A 19659-nucleotide genomic window follows, 5' to 3' on the forward strand; every position below is an offset into this window, starting at 1 on the left:
TCGACAGACAGTGAAGTAAGTTGGAAGTAAAGTCAGTTGGAAGTCACTGGTGTAATGCTCATAATGAGGCATATAATTTCAGCAAATCAAGTTCCCACAAACAACAATATGAGAATGACAGGATTGTTGCACAAAGAGGTGGTATGGACTTGATAGACCAAAGAGCATCCTGAAAAACACCCTGCTTTTTCAATGCCTAGTTTAAAGAGAATAACTGAGGGTAACTACCAGTCACCTCTCATTCTTCCGAACTCAAGGAGAGACAAACCTTCCCTGTCCAACCTTTCCTCAAAAGACATTCAACCCATTCCAGGTATCAGTCCAGTAAAACTTTTCTGAATATTGAATACATACTGGTATTGATCAAGGGTCTATATCCCAGGAAGCAACGTGTTGGCCTTTGTTTCTCACATTTGGCCTTTATACCCAGCATTCCATTGAGCTGTATTCACTTTATGACGATGAGACTTTACCCTCAATATTCATCCAGTCATGGAGGAGCTCCACCTGTCTTCAGTAACCTGTACTTACTCAGTTGGACCAGCTCCACCTGCTCTCTGAAGGCCTTTTACATTCCTGTCTTTGGGAATACTACCTATGTACCTAAAGTACAACGGACTATGGTCTGTAAGAACTCTAGTTACCACAAGAAGGACCTGAATCCTTTTGTTTCTGGTAACACTTCTCTGTATTCCCAACTGTTGAATCTCTACCCAAGCACTTGTGAGAGCTCCATTTATCCAACTGTTTGAACTCTACATCTGTCTGTTTGTAGGAACTCTGTCATAAATAGAACTTCTAACTGCAGAAACTATACTTGCCTTTTGTAAGAAATGTATCTGTCCCACAGTAGGAACACATTCTGTTGTCAGCAGGAGCTCTAAGTCTCCATCGTTGGAGCCCTCACTGCTCAGCTTACAGGAGATGATTTAACGCGGGGGACTTATAGTTTGTCAGTCCTCATTGATACAAGCTGACAGCAATTTGGATAAGAGAAAATGCTTTATCTGTGCATACCTTATTACTGCATGGAGGTATTATTTAATGTAAAGAGGTCATTATTACCACTAAGTCAAATATTAACTCAATCCATCAACGTGCAGTGGTTGGTGGTGAGCACAGAAGCCAGGAGTGATCATTGGATAGGAGTTCTCCAAAAGTATCCCACCAAGTCCAGACAGGTCTTGAGTCTTTTCCAAGCAACAAAAATAGTTATACTCCAGACCACATTAATCACTCCCAAACAACTTGATTACTCTGCAATTCTTAGCTACAAAAAATCAGTAAGCATGTGCTAAATATTCACCCTGAATTGTCTAAATAAGAAACAAAAGACATGTTCTGATGACATTTGTCAGTAAGTTCATTTTCATTGGGAAAACAAAGACATGATGTTCTTGCAGCTCTCTCTCAGTTTGTAAAATCGTCAAGTTTCCAGGAATCTGACCCATCCATACCTTAGTTCATACACATCAGCATTTCAAAGTTCTTGGTGCTGGCCATTTCACCATCCTTTCCACTGACTTGTTTCAAATTGATGAGACGAGATTTACCTAATATATTCTCACATAGGGTAAGAACTCCATTTGTCCATCTTTTGAATATCACATTCCTGTCTGTAGGATCGCTACCTGTCTGTCCAAAGGGCCATCACCCGTGATCTGTAATCACTCTACTTGCCAGGAGGAGGCACTCAACCCATTGCCTGCAGTAATTTCTCTTGGCTGTCTGTAACAAACCTGTCTGCCCATTTGTAGGTCTCCCTGTCCACCTGTAGGAACTCTACATTTTCATCTGCAGGACATCTGTGGAATTCTACCTGTCCTTTTGTAGCACCTCTGCCCGTCATCAATATTGTCGGAATGTCAACCGTCAGATTTTACAAATTCCACATGTCATCAGTTTAAGCTCCAAACCTCCAACCATATTGCCAAGTTGATTGTATGTAGGGGTTAAGTATTTACCTGGCATATTGATACTAACTGACAGCAATGTGATTGAGAACAATAACTTTACTTGGGTACAGAAACTTAATACACCAAGGTATTAAAGCCATAGTTATCATCACTGAATTACATATTTGGCCACATCACTGGTACCACCAACGCTGGAAACTAAGCAAGTTTGCCAGAAACATTCAACAGGCTCGAGGTCTCCAACTGCATCTCAGCCGAGCTGATTTGGGACTCATTTCTTTCTAGTGACAGAAGAGTGAGGTTCAGCTCCAGTCCGCACTGATCCCTCTCAAAGGTTCTCAGTTCCTCCCTGATTCCCAGTTATATGGAAGCTAGAATTTTAACCCAACTGTAGATTAAAATTTCACCCTGAAACAAGTAATAGGAGAGGCACCCTATGAGAGAGGACAATTTGTTCTGACGACATTTGTCAATAATTTGTTGACATGAAGATTCAATGACACGATGGTTGCTGGTGTTGTGGGTAGTGTAGAAGGTTGTTGTAGATTACAACAGGACATTGATACGATACAGAGCTGGGCTGAGAAGTGGCAGATGGAGTTCAACCCAGAAAAGTGTGAAGTGATACACTTTGGAAGATCAAATATGAAGGCAGAATACAAGGTTAATGGTAGGACTATTAGCAGTGTGGAGGAACAGAGGGGTCTTGGGGTCCACATCCATAGATCCCTCAAGGTTGCTGCGCAGATTGATAGGACTGTTTAGAAGGTGTATGGTGTGTTGGCCTTCATTAGTTGGGGTATTGAGTTCAAGAGTCCGGGGTGATGTTGCAGCTCTATAGAACTCCGGTTAGACCACACTTCAAGTATTGTGTTCAGTTCTGGTCGCCTCATTATAGGAAGGATGTGGAAGCTTTAGAGAGGGTGCAGGGAATTACCTGGATGCTGCCTGGATTGGAGAGCATGTCTTATGAGGATAGGTTGAGTGAGCTAGGGCTTTTCTCCTTGAGAGAAGGAGGATGAGAGGTGAATTAAGGCAAAGATCAGGTGGACAGTCAGACACTTTTTCCCAGAGCGACAATGGCTAACACAAGGGGACATAATTTTAAGGTGATTGGAGTAAGGTATAAGGGGGATGTCAGAGGTAAGTTTTTTACACAGAGAGGGGTGAGTGCATGGAATACAATGCTGGCAGAGGTTGTGGGGGCAGATACATTAGGGACATTTAAGAGACTCTTAGCTACATGAATGATAGAGAAATGGAGGGCTATGTGGGAGGGAAGGGTTAGATAGATCTTAGAGCAGGATAAAATGTCGGCACAACATTGTGGGCCGAAGGGCCTGTACGGTGCTGCAATGTTCTATATTCTAATTAAAATTTTACTGGGAACAACATGATGTTCCCATCGGTGCCTCCCCGCCTGTGAAGCCATTTCTTTATCTGTGAGTTGCCAAGGGTCTGATCCGTCCACAGTCTGGGGTTCAACGTGTGAGCATCTCACACTCAGCTTCTTGCTGTTGGCCTTTTCACCCAGCATTCCCCTGAACTGTCTCCGTTTCATGGATACAGGATTTCACCTTATTCCTGTGTTCTGTAGGTTAGTTGTCAGTCCATATTTTGCAGGAAACATGTTTTATATGGACTCAGAAAGTCCTTTGATAAGGTTCCACATGGTAGGCTGCTCTGGAAGGTTAGATCGCTTGGAATCCTGGGAGAGCTGGCTAATTGGATACACAATTAGCTTGATGGTAGGAAGCAGAAAGTGATGGTGGAAGGCTGTTTTTCAGACTGGAGCCTCATGACTAGTTGTATGCCTCAGGAGTCGGTGTTGGGCCCATTGTTGTTTGTCATCTCAATCAGCCATTTGGATAAGAACGTACAGGGCATGATTAGTAAGTTTGCAGATGAGACTAAAATAAGTGGTATTGTGGACAGTGAAGGTGGTTATCAACAATTACAGTAGGATCTTGATCAGCTGGGTAATTGGGCCAAGGAATGACAAATGGAGTTTAATTCAGATAAGTGTGAGGTGTTGCATTTTGGAAAGTCAAATCAAGGTAGGACTTTCACAGTGAACGGTATGGCCCTGGGAAATGTTGTCGAACAGAGGGAACTTGGAGTTCAGGTACATAGTTCACTGAAAGTGGAGTCACAGATAGACAGGGTAGTGAAGAAGGCTTTTGGCACGCTGACCTTCATCAGTCAGGGAAATGAGTTGGGGCTTGGGGTGGCTGTATAGGATGCTGGTGATGCTGATTTTGGTCACCCTGCTATAGGAAAAATGTTCTGAAACTGGAAAGAGTGCATGACAGATTTACAAAGATATTGCCAGGAATTGAAGGACTGAGTTATAGGGAGAGGTTGGACAGGCTAGGACTTTTTTCCTTGGAGTATAGGAGACTGAGAGGTGATCTTACAGTGGTGTATAAAATCACGAGGGGCAGAGATTGGGTGAATGCACTTAGTCTTTTTCCCAGGGTTGAGGAATCAAGAACTAGAGGGCATAAGTTTAAGGTGAGAGGAGAAAGATTTAATAGGAATTTGAGGGGCAAGTTTTCTACAAAGAGGGTGGTATCTATGTGGAACGAACTGCCAGAGGAAGTGGTTGAGGCAGGTTTAATATTTAAAAGACACTTGGACAGGTACATGGATAGGAAAGGTTAGTTGGAAATGGGCCAAACGTGGGCAAAAGGGAATTGCTTGGATGGGCATCTTGGTCAGCATGGACCATTTGGGACGAAGGGCCTGCTTCCATGCTATATGACTCTGCAACTCTATCTATGACTTGATAAACCCAGCTGTTATCTTCAGTAATCCCAACTAACCACCTTTTAAGTACCATACTTCTCTATGTGATTTACCCTTACATCATTACAAATTGCACCTTCCTGTCAGTGGGAACACCAGATGTCCGTCTGCAGGAGCACTGCTGTTTTTCCATGGGAACTCTCTCTGTACATCTGTAAGAACTGTATAAGTTCATCTCCAGGAACTTGAACGTCCATCTATAGAAAGTCCATCTTTCTGTTTGCGGGAGCTGTAATTGACCATCTGTGGACAGGAATTTGTTAACAGCAGTTAAACCTCTCTGACAACACAAACTGTACCTGTCCGTGTGTAGAAACACAGCCAGTCAGCTCCAGTTACTCTATTTGTCTCTTTCCAGGAAGTCAACTTTCATAACTGCAAATTTCCACCCTATCCAGAATAGTTTCTTCTTGTCCATCTGCAGGATTCCATCTATTGATCGATAGGAACTGTGGGAGCTCTCAATATCTAAATACAGTAGCTCCACCTGTCAATTGTGGGAACCAGACCCGTCCCCCGGGGGGTGCTCCACCAGTCCAACTGTGGGTGCTCCACCTGTCCACCTGTGGGAGCTCCAGCCGTCCACCTGTGGGTGCTTCACCTGTCCACCTGTGGGTGCTCCACCTGTCCACCTGTGGGTGCTCGATCCATCCACCTGTGGGTGCTGCAACATTCTATCTGTTGGAGCTCGACCCAGCTGTCTGTAGGAGCTCCATTGCTCATCTGTTGAAATTCCAGTCTGACTGTGGGAACGTTAATCCCAGGTTGTAGGGGCTGCACCTCTGACCATGGGGGAGAGGAGGGTCCTGGTCTCTGGGTCTCACTGTGTCTGAAATAGGGGTTGTGTGAACGAGGGAATCACAGGTGTCTCAGAAGACCCCCGGCTCAACTATCCTTGACAAAGCTAAATCTCATGGAACTTGGGTTCTACTTTAGAAGCAAACAATTTGGTTCTTTTCTTTCTGGAAATTCTCACCCGATTAATGAAGTGATTAACATTTACCTGCTTTGGAGCATGTGATAACTTCCATTATAACACAGAGAGGGAAAGGTGTGTTGGTTTATCTGTGTGCAGCCATCTTATGTTTGTCCTCTTGATCCCAGCTGCTGCTTAACTGTTGATGAGCAGCAACCCAAGGCAAACTCAGCTTCTACCCCACTGTGATAAGACTATTGAACGGTTCTCTTATACAATGAGATGGACTATGACCTCACGATCTACCTTGTTGTAACCTAGCACCTTATTGCACTGCACTCTCTGTAGCTGTGACACTTTACTGTGTACTGTTATTGTTTTTACCTGTACTACATCAATACACTCTGCACTAACTCAATGTAACTGCACTGTGTAATGAATTGACCTGTACAATCGGTATGCAAGACAAGTTTTTCACTGTACCTCGGTACGTGACAATAATAAACCAATACCAAACACATTATATTGCACAAATCAATAAATTACAATCATCCCCCTTAGATTATACCTCTGTCAACAGCTCTCAGGAAGTGACCATAGGAGAAGAAGTCCAAAATTAGTAGGACCCACAACAGTAAGGAATTTTTCCCTTATTCTCATCCATCTGTCCACCTGTCGGAATGCCTCATTCCTGTCTGCACGATCTCTGCCCGTCTATCCAAAGGATTATCAACTGAGATTTGCAGTCAATCTACTTGCTACCAGGAGGCACTCAACCTGCTGTCTGCAGTAACCTCTTGGCTGTCTGTAACAAACCTGTCTATCCATTTGTAGGTCTCCCTGTCCACCTGTAGGAACTTTACATTTCCATCTGTAGGACATCTGTAGAACTCTACCCGTCCTTTTTGTAGCATCTCTGCCTGTCATGAATAGTACCTATCCCACTGTTATACTATTGAATGGTCCCCTAGTATGATAAGATGGACTTTTGATCTCACAATCAAACTCATTATGGCCTTGCACCTTATTGTCTGCCTGCACTGCAATTTCACTGTAACTGTAACACTTTACTCTGCATTCTATTACTGTTTACCCTTGTACGACTGTTGTAATGAAATAATCTGTATGGATGGCATGCAAAACAAAGTTTTTCACAGTACCTCAGTATACATGACAATAAAAACAATTTACAATCTTCAAACAGAGGGATTCTATTTTTCCATTTGTAGGTGCTCTATTAGTCGCTTGTAGGAACCCAACTTCTCTGTCAGTTGGTGTTGGATCTCTGTCTGCAAGAGCTGTCAGTTGTTACATTAGCTCTACTGTCCATATGTAGCAACTCCACTTGTGTTCCTGTTGGAACATCACCTGTCAGATTTTATGAGCGCCACATCTCCATTCCTTAGCTCCCTAATTGCCACGTTGATCCTATGTAGGGGTCAAATGTTTACCTGGCATCATTGATACATAGTGACGCCATGGTGACTGAGAACAATAACTTTACTTGGTCACACAAAGTTAGTACACCATGGTATTAAAGCCATACTAATCATCACTGAATTACATCACTGGTACCAACACTGGGAACTAAGCAAGTTTGCCAGAGACATTCAGCAGCTTCGAGGTCTCCAACTGTATCTTAGCCAAACCGAGTCAGGACTCATTTCTTTCCAGTGACAGAAGAGTGAGGTTCAGCTCCAGTCCACACCGATCCCGCTCAATGGTTCTCAGTTCCTCACTGTTACTCAAGCATAAGGAAGCTAGAATTTTAACCCAACTGTAGATTAAAATGTACCTGAAATAAATAATAGGGATATTCCTATGAGAGCTGTCAATTTATTAGACGATATTTGTCAATAATTTCAGTTTTACTGGGAACAACACAATGTTCCCATCGATGCCTCCCTGTCTGTGAAATCACTTCTTTATCTGTGAGTTGCCAATGATCTGATCTGTCCACAGCCTGGGGTTCAACATGTGAGCATCTCACACTCAGCTTCTTGCCGTTGGCCTTTTCACCCAGCATTCCCCAACATGGAGCTTGGGTTCTCTTTAAGCAGCAAACAATTTGGTTCTTTTCCTTCTGGAAATCCTCACCGAGTATGAAATGATTAACATTTACCTGCTTTGGAACATGTGATAACTGCTGTTATAACACAGAAAGGGAAAGATGTGTCGGTTTATCTGTGTGCAGCCATCTCATGTTTCTCCTCCTGATCCCAGATGCTGGTTACCCATTGATAAGCAGCACAACAGCAACCTAAGGCAGCATAACATCAGAAGTCACAGAAATTAACATTTTACGCTCATCCGCCTTATACTTCCCTCAACAGCTCTTAGGAAGTAATGTAGATTAAGTCCAAAATTAGTCAGGCCCAGAACACCAAGGAGAAGTCAAAAGTAAGTTGGGACCAGAACAGCAAGGAATAGTTTCCCTTATTCTCATTCATCTGTCCACCTGTTGAAATACCTCATTCCTGTCTGTGGGATCGCTACCTATCCATTCATAGGACCATCAACTGTGATCTGCAGCCACTCTATTTGCCACCAGGAGGCACTCAACCTGACGTCTGCAGTAACTCCTCTTGGCTGCTGGAACGAACCTGTATCCATTTGTAGGTCTACCTGTCCACTTGTAGGAACTCTACATTTCCATCTGTAAGACATCTGTGGAACTCTGTCTGTCCTTCTGCAGCATCTCTGCCTGTCATCAACAGGGTCTTCAACCTGAGGCATTCTACCTTTCCTTTCGTCACTCATGGGAACTCAACTTCTCTGTTGGTTGGTGTGGAATCTCTCTTGTCAGTTGGTGTTGAATGTCTGCAGGAGCTGTCATTTGCTGCATTAGCTCCGCCTATCCATATGTAGCAACTTTACTTGTGTTCCTGTTGGAACATCTCCTGTCAGACTTTATGAGCTCCACATGTCAGCAGTCTGAGCTCCAAATCTCCATCCTTTGGGGCCCAAGTTGCCATGTTGATCCTACGTAGGGGTCAAATGTTTACCTGGCACCAATGTCACTACTGACACCATGGCAACTGAGAACAATAATTTTGCTTGGGCACACAGTTAACACACCATGGTATTAAAGCCATAGTTATCATCACTGAATTCCATATTTGGCTACATCACTGGTACCAACACTGGGAACTAAGCAACTTTGCCAGAGACATTCAGCAGATTTGAGGTCTCCAACTGTATCTCGGCCAAACCGAGTCAGGACTCATTTCTTTCCAGTGACAGAAGAGTGAGGTTCAGCTCCAGTCTGCAATGGTGCTTGAATTCCTCCCTGATTCTCAATTATAAGGTAGGTAGGATTTTTACCTAACTGTAGGTTAAACTTTCACCCTGAAATAAATTATAGGCAAGGCATATTCCTGCGAGAGAGAACAATTTGTTCTAAGGATGATTCTCAATAATTTCAATCTTATAACACGGTGTTCCCATTGGTGCCTCCCTGTCTGTGAAAACATTTCCTTACCTGTGGGTTGCCAAGGATCTGATCTGGTCACAGCCTGGGGTTCAACATGTGAGCATCTCACATTCAGCTTCTTGCTGTTGGCCTTTTCACCCAGCAGTCCCCTGAGCTGTCTCCATTTCATAGGTACAAGAATTCATCTTATTCCCATAGTCTGTAGGTTTGGGATCTGTCCGTTGTCAGTGGGGGTGCTACCTGTCATCTCCAGTTATTCTGCCTTGTAAGAGCTCTCAGTCTCTGACTCTATGACCTCTACCATTCCAAATAGTTATAGAGCAATACTATACGGATACAGGCCCTTAGGCCCAACCAGTCCATGCCGAACACATTATCCACCTGGCTACTCCCAATTTCCTGCTTTCAGCCCATATCCCTCCAAGCCCCACCCCTCTATGTACCTATCCAAGTGCTTCTTAAATGATACTGTTGTACCTGTCTCACCCACTTCCTCTGGCAGCTTATTCCATATACTCACCACCCTCTGTGTGAAAAAGCTGCCCCTCAAGTCCCTTTTAAATCTCTCCTCTCACCCTAAACCTATGCCCCCTAGTTTTGGACTCCGCTACCCTGGGGAAAAGACTGTTACCGTCCACCTTATCTCTGCCTCTCATAATTTTAAACACCTATAATGTCGCCCCCTCATTCTCCTATGTTCCAAGGAATAAAGACCCAGCCTGGCCAACCTCTCCCTATAACTCAGGCCCTCTAGTCCTGGCAACATCCTCGTAAATCTTTTCTGCACTCTTTCCAGTTTAGCCATGTCTTTCCTATAACAGGGTGACCAGAACTGTACACAGTACTCTAAGTGCAGCCTCACCAACAACTATACAACTGCAACATAATGTCCCAACTCCTATATTCAGTGATCTGACTGATGAAGGCCACTATGCTAAATGTCTTTTTCACCATCCTGTCTACATGTGACGCTGCTTTCAATGAACTATGCACTTGTACTCCTAGGCACCTCCGTTCCATTGCGCTCCCTAGTGCCCTACCATTCATTGCACAGGTCCTATGCTAGTTTGACTTTCCAAAATGCATCACCTCACATTTAACTGTATTGAAATCCATTCACCAGTCCTTGGTCCACTTGCCTAACTGATCAAGATCCCCCTGCAATCTACGATAACCTTCTTCACTATCAACAACACCTCCTAATTTTGTGTCATCTGCAAATTTACTGATCAATCCTTGTGCATTCGCATCCAAATCATTTATATAAATAATGAACAGCAAGGGTCTCAACACCAACCCCTGCAGCACATCAGGCCTCCATTCTGAGAAACAGCTTTCAACCACCACCCTCTGCTTCCTACCTCCGAGCAATTTTGAATCCATGTAACTAGCTCTCCCTGGATCCCATGGGACCGAACCTTCCAGACCAGCCTGCCATGTGAATGTTCACCAGTGCATCTCCACTTGTTTCCCTTTATTTTATAAAGTACCTTTATTTTAAATACTTAGAAGTAGGTAGTGATGGCAGCAGTTAGGGCAGTCGTGTGCTCTGTATGTAGTATGTGGGAAGTCAGGGACAGCACACTTGTCCCTGATGACTACACCTGTAAAAGGTGCATCCAGCTGCAGCTCCTGACAAACAGAGTTAGGGAACTGGAGCTGGAGCTGGATGAACTTCGGATCATTCATGATGCAGAGGCCGACATAGACAGGAGTTTCAGGGAGATAGTCACCTCTAAAAGTCAGGAAGCAGGTAGCTGGGTGACTGTCAGGAAAGGAAAGGGGCAGAGACAGAAAGAGCAGAGCACCCCTGTGGCCGTTCCCATCAACAATAAGTATACCATTTTGGATACTGCTGGTGGGGACGACCTACCAGGGACAAGTTGTAGTGGTCACGGCTCTGGCACCTAGGTGGTACCCTCAGCTCAGAAAGGAAGGAGGGAAAAAAGGAGAGCAGTAGTGATAGGGGATTCGATAGTTAGGGGGACAGATGGGAGGTTCTGTGAGAGATCGAGAATCCCAGATGGTCTGTTGCCTCCCTGGTGCCAGGGTCCGTGACATCTCGGATCGAGTTCTCGATATTCACAGGAGGGAGGGTGAACAGCCAGATGTCGTCGTCCATGTAGGGACCAATGACGTGGACAGGAAGGAGGAGGAGGTCCTGCAGAGAGAGTTTAGAGAATTAGGTGCAAAGTTGAAGGACAGGACCTCCAGGGTTGCAATCTCAGGATTGCTACCCATGCCACGTGCTAGTGAGGCTAGAAATAGGAGGATCATGCTGCTAAATACGTGGCTAAGAAGATGATGCAGGAGGGAGGGCTTCATCTTCCTAGACGATTGGGCCTTGTTCCAGGGAAGGTGGGACCTGTTCCGACAGGACGGTTTGCACCTGAACTGGAGGGGGACTAACATACTTGTGGGTAGGTTTGCTAGTGCTGCTCCAGGGGGCTTAAACTAGATTTGCAGGGGGAGGGGAACCGGAGTGTTAGAGCAGATAGTGAGGTGGAGGAGGAAAATGGTCATGCGAGGACTGCAGGTATAGACAGAAATCAAAGGTTTGTACGTGATAGAAATGTTCTAAGGTGTATCCATTTCAATGCAAGGAGTATTGTAGGTAAGGCAGATGAGCTTAGGGTGTGGATTGGCACATGGGATTACAACATTATTGTGATTAGTGAGACCTGGTTGCAGGATGGGCCGGACTGGCAGCTTAATGTTCCGGGATTCCGTTGTTTCAGACGTGATAGAGGGGGAGGGATGAAAGGGGGAGGAGTGGCATTACTAGTCAGGGAAAATATCACAGCTGTGCCTAGACAGGACAGCCCAGAGAGCTCGTCTACAGAGGGCATATGGGTGGAGCTGAGGAACAGGAAAGGTGTGGCCACACTAACAGGGTTGTATTATAGACCGCCCAATAGTCAGAGAGAATTGAAGGAACAAATCTGTCATGAGATAGCAGACCAATGTAAGAAACAGAAAGTTGTAATAGTAGGGGATTTTAACTTCTCACATATTGACTGGGACTCCCACACTGTGAAAGGGCTGGATGGCTTAGAATTTGTCAAATGTGTTCAGGAAAGTTTTCTAAATCAATATATAGAGGTACCAACGAGAGAGGATGCAATACTTGATCTCCTATTAGGGAACCAGACAGGTCAGGTGACAGAAGTATGCGTAGGTGATCATTTTGGGTCCAGTGACCATAATGTCATTAGTTTCAAGTTAATTATGGATAAGGATAGGTCTGGTCCTCGAGTTGAGGTTCTAAATTGGAGGAAGGCCAATTTTGTGGAAATGAGAAAGGATCTAGGAAAAGTGGATTGGAATAAGTTGTTTTCTGGCAAGGACGTGTTCAGTAAGTGGAAGGCCTTCAAAGGCGAAATTTTGAGAGTGCAGAGTTTGCACGTTCCTGCCAGGATTAAAGGCAAAGTTAACAAGCATAAGGAACCTTGGTTTTCAAAAGATATTGGTGCTCTGGTGAAGAAAAAGAGAGAGGTGTATAGCAGGTATAGGCAACTAGGAACAAATGAGGTACTTGAAGAATATAGAAAATGTAAGAAAATACTAAAAAAGGGAATTAGGAAGGCAAAAAGATGACATGAGGCTGCTTTGGCAGATAATGTGAAGGTAAACCCAAAGGGTTTCTACAAGTATATGAAGAGTAAAAGGATAGTAAGGGACAAAATTGGTCCCCTAGAGGATCAGAGTGGACGTCTATGTGTGGAGCCTCAGGAGATGGGGGAGATCTTAAACAGTTTTTTTGCATCAGTATTTACTCAGGAAATGGGCATAGAGGATATGGAAGGAATGGAAACAAGCAGTAGGGTCATGGAACATATACAGATTAAAGAGGAAGAGGTGCTTGCTGCTTTACAGTGAATAAAGGTAGATAAATCCCCTGGGCCTGACAAGATATTTCCTCGGACCTTGAGAGAGACTAGTGTAGAAATTGCAGGGGCCCTGGCAGATATATTTAAAATATCCTTAGCCACGGGTGCGGTGCCGGAGGACTGGAGGGTAGCTCATGTTGCTCCATTGTTTAAAAAAGGCTCTAAAAGTAAACCAGGTAATTACAGGCTGGTGAGCCTGACACCAGTAGTAGGTAAATTATTGGAAGGTCTTCTGAGAGATCGGATATACAAGTATTTGGACAGCCAAGGGCTGATTAAGGATAGTCAGCATGGCTTTGTGCGTGGTAGATCGTGTTTAACGAATCTTATATAGTTTTTTGAGGAGGTTACCAAGAAAGTAGATGAAGGAAAGGCTGTGGATGTTGGCTACATGGACTTTAGTAAGGCCTTTGACAAGGTCCCACATGGGAGCTTAGTTCATAACATTCAGTCACTAGGTATCCATGGGAAGGTTGTAAACTGGATTCGAAATTGGCTGTGTGGGAGAAGACAGAGAGTGGTAGTGGATGATTGTTTCTCAGACTGGAGGCCTGTGACTAGTGGTGTGCCTCAGGGATCGGTGCTGGGGCCATTGTTGTTTGTTGTCTATATCAATGATCTAGATGATAATGTGGTAAATTGGATCAGCAAGTTTGCTGATGACACTAAGATTGGAGGCGTAGTGGACAGTGAGGAAGGATTTCAAAGCTTGCAGAGGGATCTGAACCAACTGGAAGAATGGGCCAGAAAATGGCAGATAGAATTTAATGCAGACAAGTGTGAGGTGTTGCATTTTGGAAGGACAAGTCAAGGTAGGACATACACAGTAAATGGTAGGGCACTGAGGAGTGCGGAGGAACAAAGGGATCTGGGAGTTCAGATACATAATTCCCTGAAAGTGGCGTCACAGGTAGACAGGGTTGTAAAAAAGGCTTTTGGCATCCTGGCATTCATAAATCAAAGTATTGAGTATAGGAGTTGGGATGTTATGGTGATGTTGTATAAGTCACTGGTGAGGCCAAATTTGGAGTATTGTGTGCAGTTCTGGTCACCTAACTATAGGCAGGATATCAGTAAGATTGAAAGAGTGCAGAGGAGATTTACTAGAATGTTGCCGGGTCTTCAGGAGTTGAGTTACAGGGAAAGATTGAACAGGTTAGGACTTTATTCCTTGGAGCGTAGAAGAATGAGGGGAGATTTGATAGAGGTTTACAAAATTATGAGGAGCATAGACAGAGTTAATGCTAGTAGGCTCTTTCCACCTAGATTAGGAGAGATAAGTATGAGAGGACATGGCTTTAAGGTGAAAAGGGAAAGGTTTAGGGGGAACATTAGGGGGAACTTCTTCACTCAGAAAGTGGTGGGAGTGTGGAACGGGCTGCCATCTGATGTAGTAAATGCGGGCTTGTTCTTAAGCTTTAAGAATAAATTTGATAGATACATGGACGGGAGAGGTCTGGAGGGTTATGGACTGGGTGCAGGTAAGTAGGACTAGCGGAATAACGTTTTGGCACAGACTAGAAGGGTTGAATGGCCTGTTTTCTGTGCTGTAGTGTTCTATGGTTCTATCTCTTGAGCAACTATGATTTTTTTCCTCTGTAAACACTGAGGAGAAATAGTTATTAAAAATCCCATCTCCTGTAGCTTGAGACATAGGCGGCCTACTGATCTCTAAGGGGACCTACTCCCTCCCTAGCCACCCTTTTACTCTTAATATATTCATAGAACCTCTTGGGATTTTCCTTAACCTTACCTACCAGATCCATCTCATACCCGCTCTTTGCCCTTCTGATTTCCCTCTTAAGTGTGTTAATCTTTTTATGGTCATCAGGTAAGGCAGATGAACTCAGTGTGGATTGGCTCTGAGGACTGGGATGTCATAGCCATAACAGAAACATGGCTGAGAGAAAGGCAGGTCTGGCAGCTCCATGTTCCAGGATACAGATGCTACAGGCGTGACAGAGGTTCAGGTAAGTGAGAAGGGGGAGTTGCCTTTTTGATAAGATGTAACAGCAGTACTTAGAGATGACATACTTTGGGGATCGTCCAGTGAGGTCATATGGGTAGAACAAAGAAGGGGTGCGTCACTAGTGGGGCTGTATTTTAGACCCCCCCCAATAGTCAGTGGGAACTTGAGGAGCAGGTGTGGAGAGAAATTGCTCATAGTTGTAATGATAAGGTTGTATTAGTGGGAGATTTTAATATCCCTGGTATTGACTGGGCCACCCAGAGTGTAAGGGCCTGGACAAGATGGTATTTGTGAAATGTGTCCAGGTACATGGAGGGGTGGGGTTTGAAAGGATATGGGCCAAACAAAGGAAAATAAGACTAGCTGGGTGGGCGCCATGGTCAACACGGAACCGTTGGACTGAAGGGCCTGTATCTGTGCTGTATTGCTCTATGACTCTATGATCCTATCAAGGAATTCACTGATCCTCAATCTCCTAAACCCAATGTATTCTTCCTTCTTTTTCTTGACAAGAGCCTCAATATCTCTCATCACCCAGGGTTCCCTAAACTTGCCCGGTTTATCCTTCACCCAGCAGGAACATGCTGCTCCTGGACTCTTCATATCAACCTCTTAAGAGCCTCTGACTTGTCAATCGTTCCTGTCCCTTCAAACAGGCTCTCCCAATCGACCTCTGCTGGATCCTGCCTAATTCCCCCAAAATTAGCCCTGCTCCAGTTTAGGACCCTAACTTTAAGAATTGCAGCTTTCTGTCAGCGGGAACACCAGATGTCCATCTGCAGGAGCTCTGCTGTTTGTTCATGGGAACTCTCTCTGTACATCTGTAAGAACTGTATAAGTTCATCTCCAGGGACTCAAACATCCATCTGTAGAAGGTTCACCTTTCTGTCTGTAGAAGCTGTAATTGACCATCTGTGGAGCTTTCTCTGATTGTCAATAGGAGTGAAACCTTTCTAACACCACAAATGGTACCAGCCTATTTGTCAGGAAGTCAGCCTTCAAATCTGTAAATTCCCACCCTGACTAAGAGAGCTTTTCTTGACCATCTGTAGGATTCCATTTGTTTGTCTGTAGTAACTCTGGGAGCTTTCAATATCTCTCTGTCATGTGTGGGAACTGCACCTGTCCATCAGTAGTTACTCTACCTGTCTGTCTATGTGTACTCCACCTGTGGGTGTTACATCTGTGGGTTTTCCAACTGTCTGTCTGTGGAGCATCTCTGTTCATCTGTTAAAAATCCAGTCTATCTGTGGGAGCTTTATACCTAGTAGGAGCTGCACCTCCCATCTGTAGGGAACGCTCCCTCTTGTTAGTCTGTAGGTGAGAGGAGGGTCCCAGTCTCCGGTTCCCACCATTTCTGTTGTGAGAATTGGAAAACCACAGATGCCTCAGGAGACTCCCAGCTGAACTATCCTTGACAAATCTAAATAACATGGAGCGTGAGTTATCGATTGGAAGCAAACATTTTGGATTTTTTCCTTTACGTTGTCTTGAACTTCTCAACTGATCTCTAAAGAAATTAAAATTCACCTGCTTTGGACCATGTGTTAACTTCTTTTATAATACAGAGAGGGAACCACGTCTTGATTTATCTGTGTGCAGCCATCTTTATGTTTCTCCTTCTGATCCCAGCTGCTGGTTAACTGTTGATAAGCAGCACAACAGCAACCCAGGGCAGAGTAACACAACAAACAGCACAACTCAATATACGGCACTCATCCCCCTGTGATTATACTCCTCTCAACATCTCTCAGGAAGTTAGGCAGCCACATGAGGATGAGATCCAAGGCTTTTGAAGGACAGGACTCTGCATGGTTTCTGTTGAAATGTTTCTTGATGACACAAATAGTTCCTGGATATACAACAGTGAACTACTGCTCCATGTCGTCACTTCCTGTGTGATGCTTATGCAGCAGTCAAGATGGCACATTGGTATTTGCACAGTCCTGAGAATGTCTGCTCGATTTGGTAGTTATAGCCCAACAAGCTCAAAGCATTGCACTGCACTCTCTGCACTGCAAGGTCTGATATTATTGACTTTAGCCCAAATATTGTAAATAGAGAACTGTCAGCAAATTGAATTTTCAACCATTCAAATATTTGTGAAATTTCTTGACCCCAAAGATAATGCTCAGAACTTCATTTCAATCTGAATCTAGTGGCACTCACTCAGTGTCAGAGTTGTGGGAGGGAAAGTGATGATTGGGTGTTGTACACCTGAAGGGAATACATGTGAGATGACTGCACCAACTCCACACTGGGTGCATCACAGCTCAAAGACAGCTTCTATCCCGCTGTTACAAGGCTATTGAATGGACCTCTTGTACAATATAGATGAACTCTTCACAATTTACTTCGTCCTGGCCCTTGTACCTTTTTGTCTACCTGCACGGCATTTCTCTGTAACTGTAACACTATATTCACAATTTAAAACATTTCTCACCTTTGTGCCTTAACCCACTCTCCTCGCCCTCTTACTTCTCACCTCTGTGTCACTGTTTTCTCTCTTTTCCTTCTCTCCCACCCTACGTTGTCCCACCATTTTATCCTGTCCCCTTTGCCATTCATCCCATCATCCTCTTTGCCTCCTACGCCACCCCCACCCACTCTCCCCTACTCCAGCACTGCTGCAGCAGAGATGCAGCACGGGTAGGTGACACATTCTGCTTGTTGCAATTACCAAAGTACCTTAAAATAGACTTTGATTGTCATTTCAAGAACAAGATGTGGATAAATTCTTGGCAAGAGGAGGAGCCACTGAGGCCACGTGTGCGGGAGGCAGTCCACACCCCTTTTCAAAGACATAAGGCTCATAAGCACAACCACACCTCAGCAGACACAGCGGAGTCCTGTAGGGAAACCAGTCATCAGTGAGAGATCATTGCACAGAAAATAACTCAGAGACTCTGAAGTCCAGTTCACCAGATCACACTGGGTAGGTGGCTTGTTTTTCTCACTTATTTGAATGGTTTGAACTTGTTTGTGGTGTTTAAAGTCAGTGTTTCTGAGATGCTTTAAAGAACCCTCAGCTGCCCTGACAAGCCGTGTCAATGACACTGAATGATTCCGAAATTAAGCAGGGAGGGCAGTTTTTGATGCTCGCTGGAGTTTTTCTCACCTCTTTCATGGAGGTCACCCTCAGCAGACTTTTCAGCTGCACTTTTGTTCATTGACCTACCATTACCTCAGTGCAGTCAAGCTTACAAAACTTCAGGACAGGACAGTTTTTGTCTTGGAATGGAACCTGGTTAACGAGGAGATCCACATATCTGCTGCACTGTCTTTTCCTTGGTGGGTTACAGGGTGAACCTGACCAGAATCTTGCAGGGCAGCTCCAAAAGACCAAGGAATTGGGTGTGCAGAGGTGCAGCAGTGTTCTCTGAGCTGTCAGCAGCAACACTCACCCCTCCATATGATTCCTGTTCAAAACACAACCAGCGAGTGACAGCACTGTGATTCATTCTGCACATTTTGCATTTCCAGATCAGAGTATCAAGATGGTGATACTTGCTCTTCTTGCCCTCTTCTGCTTTAACATTGGAACTCCTGGTGAAGCACAATATGTTGATGGATTCGACAGGTGAGCAGTCACTGTACTTTTAATCACCTCCATTTCTAATCAGCAACTTGACGAGGAAAACAAGAGTTCATGTCAGTCTAAGACTAGGATGAAAGCTCATCAACATAATTCAGCCCCAGAGCAAAATCAAAGTAATGTGATACTCTCCCGTACAGAGGGATATCAGGGCAGTGAGACACACTCCAATACAGAGGAATATCAGGTTACGTGGTATCTGCAGGAATTCTCCCCCCTTCCCAGTCAGATGTTCTGTACTGCAGGGTAAATGTGTGACAGTTGAGTCTGACATTAGCTCCCTCCTCTCTCGTTTCTCCAAACCCAGTGAGCAGGAACTGTCATCTTCTGACATCACCACGTTCCTGCGTGATCTGGAAAACACCAAGGAAGATGGGATGGACCAACCCGAGCAGAGCGCCCTGAAATCTCGCACCTTCTCTGACGTTGATCACCCATTCATGAAACTAGATGGCAATCTGGAAAGCAGGTACTAAAGGTTTCCAGACGCTGGTCAATAGCTGTGGTACTGTGTAGCAAACTGGTCCCCATATCACAGGGAGGTTATGACTTCCTGGAGAGTGTGGTGGCTGTATTAAATGGCATTGCCAATGTTCCTGTGGAAACAGATTGTTCTTTACTATATCCATAGTGGAGCCTTATTTTCCCTGAGGTGGTCGGGCACTCAGTTGGAGGCTGAGAGGAAGAGAGAAGGGCATTGAAAAGGAAAAAGAGGGAGGGATGAAGAAGTGAGAGAGGGGGAAGGAGGGACTGGAAGGAAGAGGGATGGATGAGGTGGAGACAGAATGAGGGAGAATGAAGGATAGGATGAGGGGAAGATTGGGAAGGAGAAATGGATTGTTAGGAAGGGAGGGAGAGAACACAGAGTTAAGAGCATTTTCTGAAGAACCAATGAGGAAATGAGGAGAATTTTTGCTTTACAACTTGCTTTGATCTGGGATGTGTTTCCTGAATGGGCGGTGGGAGAAGATTCAAAGGGAACTTTCAAAGGTTGAAAGGGAAATAACTACAGGGACTTGGGGACAGAGCTGAGGGGTGGGATGGTACCGGGACTGCAACCCGCAATCATTCTGTAAACTGCAGTGGTGTGCCGCAGGGATTGGTCCTGTGTTCATCATATATATTAATGATT

The 19659-nt window shown here is 44.6% G+C and overlaps 1 long non-coding RNA gene across 2 annotated transcripts in view; it reads right to left on the minus strand.

Annotated features, from left to right (window-relative positions):
* Positions 1-18449: 18449 nt before the first annotated feature.
* LOC127585577 (uncharacterized) overlaps positions 18450-19659 on the minus strand; it is a 32383-nt gene continuing 31173 nt past the window's right edge. The window contains exon 3 of one of the 2 annotated variants that reach the window (XR_007958537.1): positions 18450-18558. This is a non-coding gene — a long non-coding RNA (uncharacterized LOC127585577). Of the gene's footprint in view, positions 18559-19096; positions 19203-19659 lie in introns of those variants that run through there. The other variant, XR_007958538.1, reaches the window with a different exon arrangement.

The sequence above is a fragment of the Pristis pectinata genome, chromosome 33, assembly GCF_009764475.1.
Source record: "Pristis pectinata isolate sPriPec2 chromosome 33, sPriPec2.1.pri, whole genome shotgun sequence".
Lineage (NCBI taxonomy): Eukaryota > Metazoa > Chordata > Chondrichthyes > Rhinopristiformes > Pristidae > Pristis > Pristis pectinata.